Source organism: Myotis lucifugus, unplaced genomic scaffold, assembly GCF_000147115.1.
Source record: "Myotis lucifugus unplaced genomic scaffold, Myoluc2.0 scaffold_303, whole genome shotgun sequence".
NCBI classification, from domain to species: Eukaryota; Metazoa; Chordata; class Mammalia; order Chiroptera; family Vespertilionidae; genus Myotis; species Myotis lucifugus.
The window spans coordinates 262,322-283,545 of NW_005871351.1; positions in this window are offsets into that span (position 1 = coordinate 262,322).

Below are 21,224 nucleotides of genomic sequence, written 5' to 3' on the forward strand. Positions count from 1 at the left end.
GAAGAACACATTCTCCTAGTTTATCCAGCTCTCAGCCTTCCTGTATGGGGCTGTCAAGGAGATGCCAATTTCTGCCCGAGTGCCTGCACTCTGGGAGATGCTGAGACTAGAAACTGGCCAGCAAGGTTCAACTTGTGTCTGTCATTGAGAAATCAATGTCAGGATATGAAGAACTTACCTCATCAGATGCAGAGGTGACATCTTGATACATTAGCTTGCCAAAGAGTTGGCAGGACCATAACGGCCCTTGGCTATTGGCATCCTGGATTCATTGACTTCCCAAAGAGTTAATGTGGCAAATTAACCTTGTCTGATGAACTTCTGCTTACGTATGCAAGGGTCATTGGGTATAAAAAGGGATGATATGCACGCACAGTATTTCTCGTACTTTTAACCTCTCTCACTCATCATCTCTCAACTTGCTTATTATCAAACCTCTTCTACTAGAGAAATCTTTTACTATGAGAATTTTGTGTCTGATGCCTGGCGGGATAGCACTGATTTGGGCACATTTCTAGAATTATGTGCAGAGCATTTTCCTATAAATTTGATCCTGACATATAGACTAATACTGATGAACTGTATTTTTGCCAAATCAGATATGCAAACTCCATGCAAGGAAAGGCTGCTTTGGCTGTGCCTCTAAGTTAATGTTAGGTGTATGCCACGGTGCTTGTTAGTCGCCACAAGTTGCTTAATCCCAAGCAAAAATGGAGCAACCTCTTTTGATCTTAACGTTTCAAACATTTAAGGAGAAGAAATGGAGACCCTGGACTCCCATCCCTTTGTTCCTTTTTAACTACTGAGACATAGGCACGTATTTAAATTGCTTTTTCTTCTTGTTTTTCTTTGCTAAATATGGAAGAACTAATTAGATTTTCATCGTGTACAGTAAAACCTAAAGTAAGGGGAAGCGCTGAGGGAGTGGTGGTGATGAGTCCCCATGTGATGAGCATCATTGGTGAGTCCCTCCCAGGGTCAGGCACCCTGCTTTGTGCATCCACCCTTTAGATCTCACTGGGCTCTCACAACACCATTATCAGACAGTTAATGATTAGCTTCATTACTTCAACAGCTGTAAGGAGGCAGGAGAGAGGCACTGTGAGGAGTGTAAAGGCTCTGGAAACAGCTTGCTGCTCAAATCATGATGCCACCTCTTATTAGCTGTGCAACTTTGGTCCCATTACTTAGATTATCAGCTCTTCCATTTCTTCATTTATAGAATGTGGATAATAACAATGCCTTTCTCCTATATTGGTGATGAGGTTTAAATGCGTTACAGCATCAATTTATTGCTGTGATGCCTAGCACGGTGTTTCTCAACAGATCATTAGAACATCAGCATCTGTATCCCTGAGAAGTTTCTTTCATTTTACTTTTTAATCGTTATTGTTTAATGTATTACACATGTCTCCTTTTTCCCCCCATTGATTCCTTCTAGCCCACCCCCATCCTCTGGCCCAGGCCTTCACTACACTATTGTCTATGTCCAAGCATAGTTTCTTGAGTCCCAACACAGTCATACCAAATCAGAAACACACAAAATAACACTTCTGACCTTGTATATTCAGTATTAAAACCTCCCCAATATTTGGATTAAATATCAAGTGACTTCAGAGTTAAGAAAAGATGAGATATTCACAAGCAGCGCTATGAAGAGGTATTTTATGTAATGGGTTAATAAAACTTGTAAAGAGTAATAATGAAAAGTTTTGAGTGCAGCATAGAAGGCTGTAGATAACACATGTGGATTAAATTAATATCCTTAGTTTTCAAAAATATTGGCTATTAATATTATTAAGCATATATAAAATAGGAGGTGTTTTGAAGTAGAGCAGACTTGCTAATATTTTAGGTTTGTCACTTGAATAAATCACAGCTCAATGCCCTTGAGGGCCTTAAAATTGTGACCCTGAGCCCAGAGCAATGTGGATTTGCTTCTAGTTTAACCCTTTGAGTGCCAACCAATATCCTAGGAACTGTGCTAAAATTGCCAAGGCATTTTTGCTGATTTTACAGCAGTTTAGAAAAAAAATTATGAATCGCAAGTAAATGAAGTTACATATTCAAAAACTTAAGGAAACCTTTACTACATTTGTTTTCATCTTTGACATATATTGTTTGCTGATTGTATTATAAAATACTAGTAGAAAAAAATTGAACAAAACATATAATGTTAAAATAGAGGGACACCCTTCTCTATTTCTTCCACAAAATCGTCATCTTCACAGCAAGAATTGACATATTTAGCAATATCATCATCACTAATAAAAGCAGACTTAGTATTGAATGCCATTTCGAAGCTTTAGGGCTACAAAATCTGAGTAAACTTCATAAAATCGTAGTACCTGTAAAAAATTAGGCAGATAAATGCCAGTGGTCAATTTTAGAACTACAAACATTCGGCATCTTAAGTAATCTGCACTTAGGTGCCATCTGTCAATAAAGAGTGAACTACTAGCATCTAATAGTGACACTGCAAGAGGAGTGCAATAGCGCTCCAGGCACTTTTGTGAAAGACAGGAGAGCAAGATCGCGCTCCCCGGCACTCTAGGGGTTAATTTTTCATTTAACTGTTTGTTTCCCCATTAAAGCCTCTGTAACTTTTCTACAGTGTATATAAAAACATCTCTGTCATGACAGTGTGTTTCAATTAATAACTTTAAATTGCTTAATAGTTGGTTATATGGACTTGCTTTAAAAAGAGCATAGTGAGGGCATGAAGCTATATTTTAGTAGTTGAAATCCATCAGTGCATATTTTTTACTCTGACTCCCAATCTCATCATTTTCTAAAAAATTTTCTCTAATCACAGAAAAGTACAAGGTAACGACATAACTTTTCTGTGGGATTGGAAAAGGATGAAGGAGGAGACCGAAGGCACTAAGAAATACCACAGAAAAATTAAAAATTTGAATTCTTACTACCAAAAACTACTACATTATCCAAATAAAAGGGAAAGTATTATCTAAAAAACAGAATTAGCGTTGCCAAGAAAGGTCTGGAGTCCTAGATCTTCTAGTAATGCTCACCAATGTTTTTTGTTCTAATAGTTTCTGTTTTTCAATGTGTTCTAATATGTATGAAATATATATATATATATGATTCCAATTTCTCTGTATCCTTGACAATATTTTTATCTGATTTTTTAGTATAGCCATCTTAGTAGGCATAAAATTGCATTGCAGTAGTTTAAATTTTCATTCTCTAATAATTTAATGATGTTGAGACTATTTTTATGTGCTTAATGGCTATTTGCATATCTCTGATGAAATAGTTATTCAAATCTGTTGTCCATTTTTTAATTGGGTAATTTGACATCTTATCAAGTTATAAGATTTCTTTACATATTCTGCATACGAGTCTCTTATTGGATACTAGAGGCCTGATGCATGAAAATTCGTGCAAGAATAGGCCTTCCTTCCCCTGGCTGCTGGCACTGGCTTCCCTCTGGTACCCGGGACCCGGGCTTCCCTCCAGCCGCCAGCAGGCACCCAGGATCAGGGCTTATCTCCTCCTCTGGCCCCGCCTGCAGGCACTGGACCAGGTGGCTTCCCTCAGGACCTGCTTCCTCGGGAATGATGTCTGGAAGGAAGTCCGGTCTAAATTAGCATATTACCCTTTGATTATTATAGATGTGATTTGCATATATTTTCTTCCAATCTTTTTACTGTCTTTTGTTATTTTTTGCAGTACAAAAGTTATTATTTTTGATGATTTTGTATTTATCAACATTTTCTTATATTGCTTGTGTTCTTGATGTCAGATCTAAGAAATGTTAGCCTGACCCAATGACGCTACCATTTGCTCCTATGTTTTATTCTAGTGTTTTAGTGTTTTAGCTCTTATGTTTACCTCTGTAATCAATTTGGAATTAATGTTTATATGTAGTTTAAAGTAAAGATACAATGTCATCTTCTGGATGTGGTATCCAAATTTTCCAACACCGTTTGTGGGTATGTGGTAATAACTGTTTTTCCCTATTAAATCACCTTAATACCTTCCTCAAAAATCAATTGACCATAAAGATAAAGGTTTATTTCTGAACCCTTAATTCTTTGCCATTGAACTATGTCGGACTTTATGCAGTATCACACTGCCTTGATTACCATAGCTTTGTATTAAATTTTGAAACTGGAAGATTTATTTCCTCTAACTGTGCTATTTTTTAAAAAAAAGATTGTTTAGCTAATCTCTTATGCTGTTTTAGGAAACATTGCTTACCCCTTCCAGTGGTTCTCAACCTTCCTAAGTGCCGCAACCCTTTAATTCAGCTCCTCATGTTGTGGTGACCCCCAACCATAAAATTATTTTTGTTGCTACTTCATAACTGTAATTTTGCTACTGTTATGAATCGTAATGTAAATATCTGATATGCAGGATGTATTTTCAGGGGTCGTGATCCACAGGTTGAGAACCGCTGATAGGCAATGAAAAACTATTATTTATTTATTTATTTAAATATATTTTTATTGATTTCAGAGAGAAAGAGAGAGGGAAAGAAAAATAGAAGCATCAATGATGAGAGAGAATCATTGATCAGCTGCCTCCTGCATGCCTCGACTGGGGATCAAGTCCACACCCCGGGCAATGTGTCCTGACCAGGAATGGAACTGTGACCTCCTGGTTGATAGGTCGATGATCAACCACTGAGCCAGGCTGGCAGGGCAAAAAGCTATTATTTATATGTTTTTATTCATACCAGACTATAAGCTTCTTTAGGGAGGGAAATTTGTCATATTCATTCCTATGTCCATAGCAGCTGGCACATTGTCCAGCTTCTGAAGATGTTTGTGGAAACCATAATATTTACATTATACACATTGACATTATGATACACAGTGCAACTATTTCATATAGGTTAATGAGATTTGTTATGCTCTATTAGAAAGAGCCCTGGATTGAGAGACAAGAAACTCTGATTCCAGTCCCTGATCTATGATAGACTATTATTTGACCTTGAGAAATTGAGGGGCTATTCCAAGCCAGTTCCACATCTATGAAGATGAAATTAGAACTAATTATTTTCTAGGATATAAGATATCTTTATCAGTATTAGGAAAAGTGATATTTTAGTGATTAATTGCTATTCCACAGGTAGTGTAATAAAGGGATAAAGGAAATAGAAGGCATGGGCCATGTTCTCAAGGAATATAACTCAGATCAGGCTGTGGAATATGAATATTTTAAGTAATGCTTTATATTTCAACTTTCATAAATATCATTGTTATTGAATATTATACTATCTTTTCTTTTATGCTTTATTTTTGATATAGTTTTCTTTTACATTGACATTCAATGGAACATAATTCTGCAGAATTCTAGTTATATTTGGCAAGTCACAAACACATTTTGTGTAACATACGTTGTGTTCTCTTGTTAGTCAGACTCCGTGCATCAAGCATAGGAATTTAGGTACATTAGCATTCTTTGTTCCTGGGCCTTAACTTACGTGGCAGAACAATGATCTCACATGCTGTATTTGAGATTTTAGAAATGAGCACAGGGTTGTTTAAATCCAGTGAGTGCATTTCCTCTGCCCTTTGGTCAGAAGCATTGCAAGCAATCTAAAAATGTTAGAGGAAGAGAGAAATGAGATGAATAACCCAAATATAGTAGCTTATTTCAGAGATCATTTACTATTCCAGCAACAACAAAAAAAGCAGTTCTCAAAAATCCCAAGTAGGCGGTTCTACTTTCGTCGTTTGCACTATGATGTTTCAACGAGTGCAAAAGTGTTATTTTAGTCACAAGTTCCTGTGGTTCATCAGAGACGACATATTTCTATACGAGTTTTCATGACATCAGGAATTAATTACTTTTTAATGAATTCAGGAAAAATGAACCTCAATGGGAGCAATTTAATTATCTTCTTTCAAAAAAGTTACTCTCCTGTGGACATTCAGCCACAAGGCAAAAGTACTGGAGAGTGTAATTGACTAGAAACACAGGTTACAGCAATGGATCAATTTGTATTACCCATGAAAGGTAAAATGCAATAAGCAGAATAAACATTCCATATTCGGATTTTGTGAGATTCAACCTCAATGAGAGTAATGAATGTGTCTTCTGTAAGGGAGCGAGTGTAGAGTAATATAAAAATTACCTTTCCAATGCAGAGAAATTTGGTATGCTTAATTCAATTTATAGGTTTTGCCCTAAGGGTTTTATGCCAATATCAGGTCTTTTATTAAATTTACTTTCTTCAGTCACTAGGGAACAAAAAAAAAGATTCACAATCAGTTTTATTTGAGACTCAAAGAAGGTTATTTGATATAAATGTTTAGTACTGAAATGTTTAGTCCCAGAATGCACAGTCCCAGAGTTTTAGGAATGGTTTATATTGTGTATACTTTAATAATTTTCCAGAAAGCAATCCATCTGAGATATGCTGTCTATTATTTTATAGGTTAATGAATCTTATATAGAATTCCATACTACAATAACTTTAGAATGGAAAGAATCTGAAGGGCTAGGGGATATCTGGCCAGTGAAAGAATTGAGAAACAATAGGGGGCATTACCTACAGAATGACCATAGTGATTTTCTCTAGAACTCCTACGGACAAAAGCTATAACATGAAATCTCTTTATTGCATCATCCCATGCTTGTCCTTCCAGAGAAGAGATTGTGGTTTGAGGGAAGGTGGGGAAGCAGAGAAGTAGCCCTTGTGGCTGAGTATGTACACCCTGAACGAAGGCTCACTCCGCTCAGCTTCAGCTTCACCTCCAGAGCCTGCTGGGCGCTCAGGAGTGTTGGGAAACCCAGGACAGCTGTAGTAGCTCATCACAGGGGTGGCTATTTAAAGAAGTGTCAATACAATTGCACAGACACAGGGAAGCAATCAGGGATTGGGTTAGATAAAAGATGTACAAAGCACGTTAAGGATGCAAAACTAGGAGGGTTTTCACACTTCCAGAAACGAATGATGTAACCAGGGATGTGAGGAAGTTTCATGGCTCATCCATACGAGGTCTTGGTGTGATTTAGGAAATGATTCCTTGACTCAAGACCTACGTTTTGGAAAATTATTATGATAAGACATGCGGTTGCCATCTGCTGTGAAATGTAATATCCAAATCCTTGATGTCTAAGAAGTCAATGGCATCCTGTTAGGGACTGGTAAAATTGTCCCTGGTAATCTCTTAGAATAGACAGATGATCTGAAGGATTGGTCCCAAATATTTTAGTACGTGATACTGGTGACTCTACGGTGGTTGCTCCATAGTCCACTAGTATTTTGGGCAAGCCGACTTAGGAGTGTTACCACTTTGGAATGGCAGCTACATCTTGAGAGCTCCCTCAAACCTCACATAGTAAAACACTATTCATACCATGATGAAGTTCAAATGTCTGCCCTTAGTCACCAGGGGCATGATAATACCATGGGGACATTTTTGTCTAATTCATCATGAGGAATCCTTAGTTTGTGTACTGGGCCCATTGGATTGACATGACCGGGCATTCAAAGGACATGCTCCATGGGAAGAGCAGAGGTTATAAAGTGTTTTAGAACTCAAACAAAGGTTCCTAAAATTTTCCAACCAAGTTTTCCTTTCTGTGTACCAGGTTATCCTTTCTCAGTGTTTTATAGGCTTCTTGAAGATTTCCAGATATGTTCAGGAGGATGAAAATCAGTCACAGTCCTACTCCCGCAGCACCTGTGTGAGCATCGTCACGCCTCCATGCTTTCTGTGCCTGTAGGAGGCTTCTGAGAAGATCTATCCCATGCTTGGCCACATAAACTGCCCTCTTCCTTAGCAAAAAATAAATAGATACAAAATCACTATGCCTCAGTGAGCAGCAACTTGGCACTTACCTTGGTTCTAAGCCACTTACCCTATTATATTCATCATCTTTTTATAACTTTGAGGACCACATAAGTGTCAGAATAAAACTATCCTGGAAATTGTAGTTGTGTATCATCATATGTATTCTTCTTACTGGATCCAAGGTTACCTTTACACACACTGATTGGAATACATCATTCATCTAAATAAAATATTCTAATGGCTTCTCTTTGCTCTTTGAATAGAGTAAAAAATCCCGTATTACTGTTTAAAAGTTTTACCTGGTGCGGATGTGGGTGCCCCAGTATACATCCCCTTTCCCCCATCACATTCACAGTATAGGTTCCAGACAAGCAAACTGGTCAGAGACTGTCTCCAGACCACTCTTATTTCTTGCCCCAACATTTTTTGTTTTCTCTTGCTTGCTGCCTGCATCCTTTTTTCCCCCCTGTCCCTTTAAAACTGTTCATTATAAACACAATGGAACACTGACTAAATTGTCGCTGATGAAACAAACGATCTTGGAAAAAATCATAGAGTCTTGAAGATTACCCCTAAAATGCTCCCATTTTTGTCTCATCCATTGCTGCTGATTAAAGTGTGACTGATGACTCGCCTCCTGGCTTTCCTGATGGGATTGATGGCTCTGAAGTGGTCTTTGTATCTGCTCTGGGTTATTTTATGCTTATTGTTGCATGTGCACTTTTTTTTTCCCTTTGAAAGGAAAGGATGGTCTCAAGATTTAATGGTGTTTGAATCATATTATCATTCTTGATCTGAAAGGCCTGGGGTAATAAGGTGAAGAACCATAAAACGGGAAGGAATATTAATCATCTAATTTTTGAAAATATAATTTTGTGCTTTGCATATTTATTGGAGCTTGTGTGCCCTAGATATAGCCTATGGTCCATTAGAGTTGATTTGAGTGACGACTAGAATATTAATTCTGTGGTAAATACTATCTCCTATTTTTTGTCCCATATATATAATATTAATAAATATATATATTTATATATTATATTAATATATATATATATATATATATATATATATATATATATATATGAATCCTTACCTGAGGATATACTTTTCATTGATTCTAGAGAGAGAGAAAGGGAGAGGGAGAGAGAGCAAGAGGAACATCGGTGTGAGAGACTGGGGATCAAGCCTGCGACCGGGATATATGCCCTGACTGGGAATGAAACCTGCAACGTTTCTCTGAATGGGACAGTGTTCTAACCACTGACCAACACCAGCCAGGTTTTTGTCCCTAATATTTAATGAAGGGTGCTATATTTAGTAGACTTTCATTAAATATTGAAACATTTGTAGTAAATAAATACATTTTTAGACATTTGACTGTTAGAGCTGATTTGTAGTAAATGAGAGGAGGCGTTTTTGAAATAGTAGGATAAGATTAAGATCTGGTAGCTTGGATTTAAAGAATAAAAGGTTTTATGTTTCTTTGAAAGTGGTGGTAAACCAGTAAAGGGTTGGAGCACGAGCATAAGATGACCAAGTGTAGATTTAAAGATCTCACTGGATGCTGTGTGGGAAATGGCCACGGCAGTGCCAGGAGGGAAGCAGCAAGACTCCTTTAATAATCTGGATAAAAAATGAGGGGGATGCAGCAAACATTTGTAGGCAGTGGAGTCATATGACATGCTGTGCAGAGGACCCAGTATTTTTAGGGGAGGATATAGAGAAATTGTCTAAAAGCAGCAAAAAAGAGCAAGCAGCACCCATATTCTACCTTTCAGTATTTATGAAGGAGGAGAGAAAGAAAAATGAACAGGTTCAAAGACACTAAGAATTCAAGAAAATTAACCATCAAATAGGTGCTGTGCTCCCACCATAAATGTGATGGTATTTGGCTTGGCTTTCATGTGGTTGCTTCAAGTTGGATTCATTCTCCAAATAGGGGTCTTGCCTTTTGAGTTATAGCCAGGCATTGCTGACAAGGGCAAGTCAGTGTAGGCATTAAATCTGCCTCTGGCTACCTGTGTGAGTTTTGGATAAATCACTTAATCAACCTCTCTTTTCTTTAAAAAAAATGATTATAAAACAGAGATGTTCAGAGTTTAATTGAGATGAAGTAGCTGCAAAGCTGATTGCATACTCCAAAGGCGCTTAGATAAAGAAAGAATCATCACTGTTATCAACAGATTACCACTATGTATAAGTGTGTACTTCATGGCAATATTTTTATTCAGACACATACCATCCTATATAATAAAGAGCTAATATGGTAATTAGACTGGACGGTGGAACAACCTTTCTGGATGACCTTCTAAAATGACCAGTGGGTGGGGGTTGGGGTGGGGACATGGGGCCATGAGGCAGCCGGGGCTGCGAGGGCCAAGGCAGCCAGGGTTGTGAGGGCTGAGCCCCTTGCACAAATTTCATGCATCGGGCCTCTAGTGCTCTAGAAATAGATGGGATACTTTTTATACATCAGTGCATTTAATGTGCATCAGAAATTTCACAGAGAACTCCAGTCTCACTGCCCCCTATCTTTCTCAATTCTGGAATTAAAATAATGGTTTTGAAGTTATTTTCATGCGAATAAAAAGTGTATTTCATTATTGCAAGCATGTGCCATGAGGCATCTCAATCAGTATCATTCTGCTGGTGTGCTCTGGTCCACTGCTTTACTAATTATAGGTCTGGCTGCCTGCATGTTTAATAATTTTGTACTTAGACTAAACAGTGGGACGTCAGGCTGTCTGAGTAATGCATGAACACAATACCGGACAGTGCACTTGGTTATGAACCTGAGGGAGTAATTCAGCATTGGCAGAATAAATGGATTAGGGCATGGTTCTCTTCCATCCTCCAACTATTATCCCCCAATGGATCTCAGAGCTCAGTGACTCAGAAGAAGGCCCAGGATTGCTCTTTGTGAATTCAGCTAGGTCACACCATAACCTCTTAAAGCAATTAGCCCAGATGACATATGGCTCACTGACTCAATAAATATTTGTTGAGTGTTTATGGCAATCATTGGTGTCATGTTCAGCCCTGTCAATGTGCAACATTGATTTTGAGTGTCCTCGGCACAGAGCAACAAGTAGGCACTGGGAGAAATTCACAGGGAATAAATAATAGAACTTAGCGGGAAAAGCTTATGTTTACATGGGCTGCTTCCTCTGGGACTCATCCTTTTTGAACCCTCCTGCCACTAGGATAACAGAGAACAGTGTTTGAGTGAGCTCAGGCATACGAATGTATACACATATATGTCCTTTTAAATAGAAGTCCTGTATCATAGTTAGGTTGAACCATATAAAAATAACAATATCCACATTTCTGATATATAAAATTGCAAAAATTTTAAAGAATTTAACCAAACAGTACATTTTCACTGTATAAAAAGTACTTGAAAGAATTGAAGATGGAGTTAATATTTAAAATCCTACCTTGCAGAGGCTTCTATTATAATTATACTAGAGGACTGGTGCATAAAATTCATGAACGGGGGGGGGGTCCCCTCAGCCCAGCCTGCACCCTCTCTAATCTGGGATCCCTTGGGGGATATCTGACAAACCGGCAGTCAGACATTCCTCTCACAATCCGGGACTACTGCCTCCTAACTGCTCACCTGCCTGCCTGCCTGATCGCCCCTAACTGCCCCCCCTTCTGGCCTGGTAACCCCCAACTGCCCCCCTGCCAGCCTAGTTTCCCCCAACTGCCCCCTCTGCTGGCCTGGTCGCCCCTAAATGCCTTCCCCCTGCTGGCCTGGTCGCTCCTTACTGCCCCCTTGCTGGCCTGGTTGCTCCCAACTGCCCCACCCAGCTGGCCTGGTCGCCCTAACTGCCCCCCTGATGGCCTGGTTGCCCCATGCAGCCCTCTGCTCAGTCGTTTGGTCACCCCTCACTAACCCCCCTGCCAGCCTGGTCGCCCCATGCAGCCTATTCGGTCGTCGTTCGGTTGCGATGGTCACTTAGACTTTTATTATATAGAATTTGTGTATTTCATCATAGTCTTTATTATATGCATTTAATGCAGTTGTGAAGTTACTTTATAGGCAATGTTGTATCCACTCATTTATTATTCCTTGGTTTCAAATTCTGGCAGTTTTCCAACTCTGAGAACTTGTGTTCATTACTAAGCTCATCTGTAAAATAAGACTAATGAATGGATCTAACTCATAGAACATTTATGGGACTTAAATGAGAGAATACATGGAAAATATTTAGCACAGGCCTGGAACCTGGTTAGTGTTCAAAAAATGGTTAACTTACAAATATTTTCTTATTATTACAAACTCTTAAAATCATATTTAATGGCCACATGATATAATATCTCATATATGAAAAGCTCTATTATACTTTAATTGTATGACAGTTAGATTTTTTTCCAAGTCTTACTCAAATAGTGGCCACATTTCATTTTCTTATTTATTGAAAATAACATGGGACTTTGTTGTGCATTGCCCATAAAGGAGATATAGCTTTTAAAAATGCCTGTAACTTAGGCATTCAACTTATTTTCATTCCAAAAGAATGGGAAGAGTGAGTGTTTTAGAATGATATATTTCTGGATTCAAATTCTGCCTATCCCTTACTTGGTGGGTGAGCCACAAGCAAGTCACTCCCTCTTTGATTTCAGTAATTAGACAATAATACAGGCGATTTTCCTTATTATTAATGCCAGATGGGCATTCTTAAGGAGTATTCTTCCATGTAGTGGTTTATTTTAATAAACAAAACATATCAGTAGGACTAAGCTGCACCTAATGTCTACATAATATTATTTGTTCTCCTGATCCGGAAGTGCTGGGATGTGCCATCTCAACTTCCACCGACACAATAGTATCCCCAGCAACAGCTGGTCCCTCATGGTCTATTCTTCCTTGTGCTGCCATGTTAATGGCTAACAGGTTTATTACTAAGTGCAGGTATCCAGCGCAGAGTAGTTGCAATGGTCAGGAGTAGAGAAGTTCAATGGGGTAAGTTTTTTCTGTGCCCTGAGATGTGATATTTCTTAGTAATTTATTGACAAATACCAAACATGTAGATCTTTTTAAGACCAAAAGTATATTTGTTGATCTAATTTTTAAAAAGCAATGCATGTTTATTATGAATAAATTAGAAAGAGATGAACAATAATAAGAAGCAACACAACAGAACAGTAATTCCTTGCATAATTCCTTATCTTACCCCAGAAATGAACACTGTGAGATGTGTACTTGTGTAATTCTTCCAGAGGGTACTCATTTCTCTTTCTCTCTCTCTCTCTCTCTCTCTCTCTCTCTCTCTCTCTCTCTCTCCCTCTCTCCCTCTCTCCCTCCCTCTCTCTTCTCTTCCCGCCTTCCTCTTCCTGTCTCCCTGTCTCTCATGTCATGCATACTGTATAAGTTTATATCTTCCTATATAACTCTAATTATGTATAGTCTTATTACACTATATTATCACTTAATGATATACTGCAAACATCTTTCCAAGTCAATTAGCCTATTCTTGCAGTATTTTTTATAGATTAATATTATTTCTCTTAAAAATGTAGCAGAAAAGCACCTATTGATGAATGTTTAGCCCATACATAAAACCTTTTATTTGGAATATAATATTCCATTCTTCTTATTAAATTTTCCCAATCAAATTATTAATTGCAAATATTTGTATCTACTAGCATGGTGTTTATATTTCCAGGGATCACTTATAAATATATATTATTACATGATTATTATTCATATTTCTAAAATTTAGAAATATCTGATTTCTTTCAGTTATCCCTGATGACTTTGACAAAACAACTGTTGTTGTTCTAACATAATTTACAGTTAGTTCAGATGATGGATGGGTAAGGCATTGGGTAGTTTACCAGAAATAGCTAAAAGTCTATGACCCAAATGTTGTTAAGTTTCATGCCACTTGTACAATTGGGGTTATTAGATACTGTATTAAGGAAAGGAACATTAAATCACTTGACTGTAAGCCAGGCTTTTTTTTTTTATAACAATGCACCAGTATTTCTTAATCATTAAGATTTAGCAATCTGAACTGCACTCATGTTTGAACTGAAGATTGCTTGAGCAATGGGCCTCTGCAAACCGACATTTACAATACCTGGGATTAATGGTCAGTTCCTTGGTTAATGTGCTGAATTTTCTGGACCCTGGCAAAAATCATCAGTGCTCTTACTCACCAGCCATTAGCTGGAATAATGACGGATTCTGTGAAAGCATCATGCTGTTGGCACTTTTAAGAGCTATCCTGCTTCCTTTATTTTTCTTGATTGTGTATTGTAGGCTACTGAAGTGACCATTTGGAAGAATTACTTGTTTTAACTCCATAATTATCAAATGCCATTTATTAGAATAAAAATATCCAAACCCACATATTTAAATTCTCATGTATAGAAAGTGAATAAAAATCTATGTAGAAATCTATGACTGGATTTAGGATGTAATTGCTCCTTGTCTATGTGGATTCCAAGGATGTTTTTGGAGATGATATTCAATCCTAACAGTTAAGTGGGATGTCGTGCCCAGCATATGGAAACTTGTACAAGAGGTGGTTGTATAACTACTTCCGAAGATGTATGTTTGTGAGATCGCTTTTATAGGGAGCCAGATTGTGACACACTGCTTGGGAGTAACATGAATCCTTTAAATAGTTTCCAATGTTTTTGTTATTTAAACTCCAAGAAAGATAAAAAGAAGTTGTGGTTTTTAATCTAGACCTTTCTGCCCATCAAGCCCTCAAACATTTATTAGCGTTGGAGATGATCTCCATTTTGTGAATAGTCTCAGGATTTAACTTTAGTCACAGCTCAGTTTTTTCCTTACATCTCATTTTTTCTCTCTGCCCTATTTAAATCATTACTTGTTTAAAATTTGGGGGAAATAAGCGATAAATAACTAGCACTCTCTTCAAAATCATTGTCTATTTCCCACCCTCCTTTTTTTCTGAAATGGTCAACTTGGTGATGGAGAACGGTTCTTGAGCTAAATTTTAAATCTGAAGAGAATCCTACTGCTGCAACATCTTTTAAACTATTTTCACTCTCCTGTGGGTGAGTGAAATTGTTTAGTATTGAATAATTTCAATGTTCAGGATACCTGTGGGTATGTGTGAGAACATTGCTTTGAGTAATAGTTACTGTCAGTGACTATGGAGCAGACCAATGACATTTACCATCCTTTACTGATGGTGTGATATATGCCAAAGTTCCTTGTTAGGCATTTTACATATAATCTGTTTTAAATGATATCAAACCCCTTCCCCAAGAGATAGGCATCTGTGGCTGTTTTTAGATGAAGAAACCAAAATAAGAATTATTGAAGTCTTTGCTTTAAACTCAGAGTGGATCAACTCATTGCTTTGAGACATGCTTGCCGGATAACATTACTTCTCTGGGCCTCAATTTCTTTGTTGCCAAAAGGATAATAGCACATATATCTCACAGGGTTTCTATAGAGATAAAATAAATAATGTTTCTAAAGCACACATAATCACCAATTGGTTGTTATTATTACCCCAAATCACAGAACTAGTTAGTGTTCAGGAATTTTTTTCAGAGAATTCATTAATTCATTAAGGAAGCTCTATAAAAGGAAATTTGAAGAAAAGTGCACTGAGTCTGCAGGAACACACATGATCCATGAAGACATAGTGATCTAAATCCATGGAAATTTTTAATAATTGACAAAGCAAATGCAATTATAATCAGATTGTGGGAGTAATGAAGGAAAATTTGGTTATATAAGTGATTGCTTATTTTTATATTCTTCTGCTTCTTATATGACCAAGTTTTTCTTTGTAGATTATCAAACAACTAGAGGCCTGATTCACAAAATTCATGAAAGGGCCTTGGCCCCTGCTGTTGCAGTGGACACCTCTGCCTCAGCCCTGCCCGCTGCCTACCATGTGGCCTGGGGCCTCTGTCGCCCCTGCCTCGCCCCCGCCTGTCACGGCTTTGTCTGGAAGGAAGGACACCTGGTCTAATTAGCATATTATGCTTTTATTATTATAGATGTCTCTCAATTTCTTTATTTTGCTAGTATACCTAACATAGTGCTGGGGCATAAAGTACTCATTAAATAATTATGATGAAGAGTTTTTAAAAAGGTGTCTCTGGACTACAGAAAGCCTATGTGGAAAAGTTTGCATAGTAAATCTGAGACCGCTTTTATTAGAAAGGCTCACTTATGAAGTTTACTCTTCATTGCCACATAAACTTGAGTTTTGGAAGAATCCTCACTGCTCTCAGAATTGTAAGGAGGGGCTCACTGTGCCTGAATGGTACAATGTGGTCCATGCTGAACACCTGCTCTCTTTCTGAGAGTCTGGAACTTCGGTAGGTGCTAGGCAGAGGATGTCTGAGTTACTAGCACACGGTAGAAACCCTGGGCACTGAGGCTCTAGTGAGCTTCTGTGGTAGACACCATTTTACATGTGCTGTCAGAATTAATTGCTAGAGAAATTAAGAACATGCTGTGTGTATTCATGGAGAGAGGACACTTGGAAGCTTATCCCTCATCTCCTCAGGATGTGGCCCCATGTGCTTTTCCCCTTTGTTGACTCTACTTTGTATCTTTTCACTGTAATAAATCATGGATGTGAATGTGACTCTATGCTGAGCCCTGTGAGTTCTCCTATAAAAATCATTCCACCTGAGGATGGTCTTAAGGGACCCTCCCAGCATTCTCTAGTTTAAGCATCACCAAGCTTTTTAAACTTGCCCACCCACAGCAACTGTAGGCTGTACATTTGGCATTCAATGGCAAACATCCAGGGCATAGAAAAAAATAGGAGTGGAGTGAGGTGGGTGCAATGGAATGGGTGTGTGATATAAAAGCCTAAGAGCATAAGTTATTAAGTGGAGAGGATCAGTGGAAATAGGAAAAAAAAGAAGGTTATTAGTGCTTTAGCATGATTAAATAATTATCTCTTCTCTCTCCAATTTGTTTTAGACCAATTGAGAAAAAAGGTGAAGGCAGAATGTGGAAGCCAGATTACTACCTTGATTACTTATATAAAGGCTGTGTTTTACTTTATAAAGGCATAATTATTGACTTCCCAGTGGGTTTTCTATTAGAATTAGAAACATTTACCAATTGCATAAGATTATGTCTGGCTTCTTTTGTCACCCACTTCAGTTACTCTTATTGTGCTCCTTACTAATACCAGGAAACACCAGTAATGAAGAAGCATTATCCCTAAGTATGGGAGACTGTGGCAAATAGAAAAACCCATAATATTTGAAACACTCCAATTACTAAGCAAGATACAAGAGAGGTAGACTTTAATCATGTAAAACATTATTTTTTTCTCCCAAGGGCCATTTGGATATTTATAACATCATTCTCAGGCCATACAAAATTATCAACTTAAAAATTACCCTGCTATATTTGGTGAAACAATTAACTCACCCCTAATCCCTTGCCGGGGACAGGCCAAATGATTTTGTGGGCCTTATAGGGCTGTAGGGTTAGACGTTCCCCACTCCTGGTGTAAAAGGTAGATATTAGGAATTCACAGCTGGTAACGTCTCCTCTGTTAAGGACAAACGTATACTTTTGTGAAATAAGTTGTTTCACAAGGAAGCCAAAGAGACTTGTCATAAATGCCAGACATTTGAAGTTAGTTAACAGAAAAATTGGTTATTAATCAGAGTATTAATCAAAAGAGACACAGTTTTGGTATAGGTGGATCATATGGATATTTTTTTTAACTATCTGGAGTTTTTTGATGTTATGGTGCTCACTCACAGTACTACCAGTGTACTGTCAACCTTGTTAGTGAGGTTGTAGGTTGAGCTGTTGTTCTAGAGACTCCAAATATCAGGGACTTGAAAAATATGTCTGTTTTTTATCTCACGTAATAGTCTAGACCAGGTAGGGTTGGGTTCATGACCCCAGGAACCCAGGTTTTTTCTATCTTGCTATTCTGACTTTCCTAGAGCATTGCCATCTTTACATGGTTAAAAATGGCTTGTCATTTCACTCATAGTTTTTGCCAGCAGGAAAGATCTACTAGTAAAATCCCCACAAATTTAAGAATATAGCATGGAAGTTACAGATTTTTTCTGACATTATATTGTGATCTTAGGTGCACAATCATACCTAACTGCAAGAGAGTCTATGATATGTCTTTTTCCTTTACTTATTTATTTATTTTTTAATTTTTCTGGGAAGCCATGTATTTCATTTCTAAAAAATGTGGGGGGGTCATTGCTGTAGAAGGAGAGAATAATTATTGAAGGGAAGCCAGAATCTATAATAAAAGGGTAGTATGCTAATTAGACTGGTTGTCTTCCAGATGTCCTTCTGGACAAAGCCACGGTGGCAGGGGCTGAGGTAGAGGTGGTTAGGTGTGACTAGACTGTCAGGGGAGCAGTTATGGGGCAGTCAGGCTGGCAGGGGAGCAGTTAGGGGGTGACCAGGCCAGCAGGAGGGCAGTTAAGGGGTGACCAGGCTGGCAGGGGGGCAAGTTAGGGGTGACCAGGCCAGCAGGGGAGCAGTTAGGGAGCAATCAGGTCAGCAAGCAGAGGCAGTTAGGGGTGATCAGCAGGCAGGCAAGTGGTTAGGATCCAGCAGTCCCGGATTGCGAGAGGGATGTCCGACAGCTGGTTTAGGCCCAATCCCTGCACCTGGAGAAGGTGCAGGCCAGGCTGAGGGACCCTCCCCCCCTCCATGCACAGATTTTGTGCACTGGGACTCTAGTTTATTTACAGATTCCATCTTTTTTCCCATATAAATATCTCAGTTTACCTTTCAAACTCTTAACCATTTAAACACCCTCAGCCACTCCTTTAATAAAAATTCCCAAACTCTCATCTAGGGTATCAATTTTATACAGCCATCTTATTGTAATTCTGCATGTGATTTAGATTTTGCCAGTTGTATTTGAAAGGCAGGAGAGAGATAGAGTTCACACTGTCCATTCAGTAGCACTGTGGGTATAGAGTATTCATTTTGTGGATGTGAACTGCAGTAGGTACAAAAGAGTTCTGGAATCTACATCAGTAGCTGCACTTCCTTGGACTATGGCAGCTCCCCTCAGCTGAGGCTATTTTATGATGATGGAATATGCCCAATACCAGCAGCTTTCAATGAATTGTGTGGTTCAGGAGCTCCTATAGTAGGAGCTTTGCCATTTCACAAGCAGTGTCCTGATGATTCAAGAGTCAGAAACTTCTTGGAGTTCAGATTCTGTGTTCTGGCTTTAAAAGTAATTTATTAAACTATAAACTAATCTATTTCTTCCACCTTTCAAGTGATTCTGTAAGCCATTGAATGCCCAGTAATACCCCATTTCTCCCTAAACTAGCTAGTGTGAAGTTTATTCTTGGCAACTGAAATCTTCTGACAAGTTAGTAGAGCCTTCAAATAAATAAATCATTTCATTTATTTGTTCACTGAAGTGAACAAAAGGTAAAAGGCACTCAAGCAACTTATACTCTAACTGGTAAGTATAAAGTTCCCAACATACTTCCTGATAAATCTTAAATATATAAATACAGTGAAACTTCTCCTACTGTTAACAAACTTAAAACAAAATTATACATTGTAGGGGAAAATCACAACCTAAAATCAATTATTAAAACCTTTTTATTTTGAAATTATTTTAGATTGATAAGAAAGTTGTAATGTGGATGAATCTTGAAAACATTATAATAAGTGAAAGAAGCTGGACACAAGAGCCATATATTTGTATGATTCCATTTATATAAAACTAGAGGCCTGGGTGCACGTATTCGTGCACGGGTGAGGTCCCTTGGCGTGGCCTGAGCCCTCTCGCAATCTGGGACCCTTCAGGGGATGTTGGAGAGCCCGTTTTGGCCCAATCCCCACAGGCCAGGCCTAGGGACCCCACTGGTGCATGAATCTGGTACTGGGACTCTAGTATGCATATAAGATCTTTGGTTAATCTCTTGCCACCCTCCTCACCCTCCCCTCCCCCCCCGTTCCCGCTGAGATTCATCAGTCTGTTCCATGTTTCCATGCCTGTGGTTTCTGCTCCTGCATTGAGCATCTGCCCCCTGGTGGTCAGTGTGCATCATAGCTCCTGGTCAGATGGTCAAATGGTTGGCCAGTTGCTTAGGCTTTTATATATAGAGATAATTGATAGCTGATGCTTACTGACAATTTGCCCATGTGCCAGGAATCAAAGAGTTCTTCCAACAATATAATTTTCAAAGTCAGCAATCACTTATGTATTAGGAATGATTGTATCTTTCTTCTGTGGATGAGAAAACTGAATTCTAGAGAAGTTAGGAGATCCTGAGTATTCTAAAACTTATATACAGTGCAGACAGCATTTGAAATCAGAGATTTGACTTAACAGTTACAGAAGTAGAAAGACATTTATTAAAATCATCATTAATCATATACTAAATTAATTGAAAGTTTGATAATGATTTTGGAAAAGCTGGAGATATTAGGACAATGTAAAAACCAATTGGAAAGTGGATTGAAAATTGGGTATGTTGATGGGTGCCACTGAAGTTTCTGAGGATGTGTATGTGAGAATTGAGGAGAGAGAGATAGAAACATCAATGATGAAACAGAATCATTGATTGGCTGTCTCCTGCATGCCCCCTACTGGGAATCCAACCTACAACCAGGGCATGTGCCCTGACTTGACTTGAACCTGGGACCCTTCAGTCCTCAGGCCAATGCTCTATCCACTGAGCCAAACTGGATAGGGAGAAAATTAATAATACTTTGTGAAGTTTCTCCTTTATAGGGAGATGGGATTCAGAATAGAACTTTTAACTACTTTAAAAAGTATTTTTTGTCTTAAAAATAGATTCTGAACCACAGATTCAGGACTATAAGAAAGCAAAAAAAACATTTTTAATTCCTCTCAATTAGAATATGTAACTATTTTCATAATGACTTAATTTATATATTTGAGATGACAATAAAATAACCTTGACTTTTTCATAATTTAACTAGAGGCCCGATGCATGGAATTTATGCAAGAGTAGGCCTTCCTTCCTTGGATGCCATCACCAGGTTCTCTCTGGCACCCAGGACCCGGGCTTCCTTCGCAGCCCCAGCTTCATCCGGAAGGTCATCCAGAAGGATGTCTGGTCTAATTAGCATATCATGGTTTTATTATTATAGATTTGAGGAAGCTTACTATATAAAACATAGCCTAAAATTTTAAAAACTTTGAAGTTCTGAAATCTTAGATAGCAATGTTGTGCCACATTTTCTCACCAATAACTCCAAGACTTAAAAGTGTTTGTTTATTTGACAAACTGCTTTTATTAGGTTGCAGCACTTTAATTTTCCTGTTGTAGTATCAAACAACACATTAGTGTCCAACAGAATGTTAATGAACACAATGATTTTTAATTACCATACCATAGTAATATAATTTCAGCTAAAGCAAATAACCTCAATATTTTACTTAATAAATGCAGCCTTATTATGGATCTATTGTTCTTGAAAATATTGAAGATCAGGCATAAGGC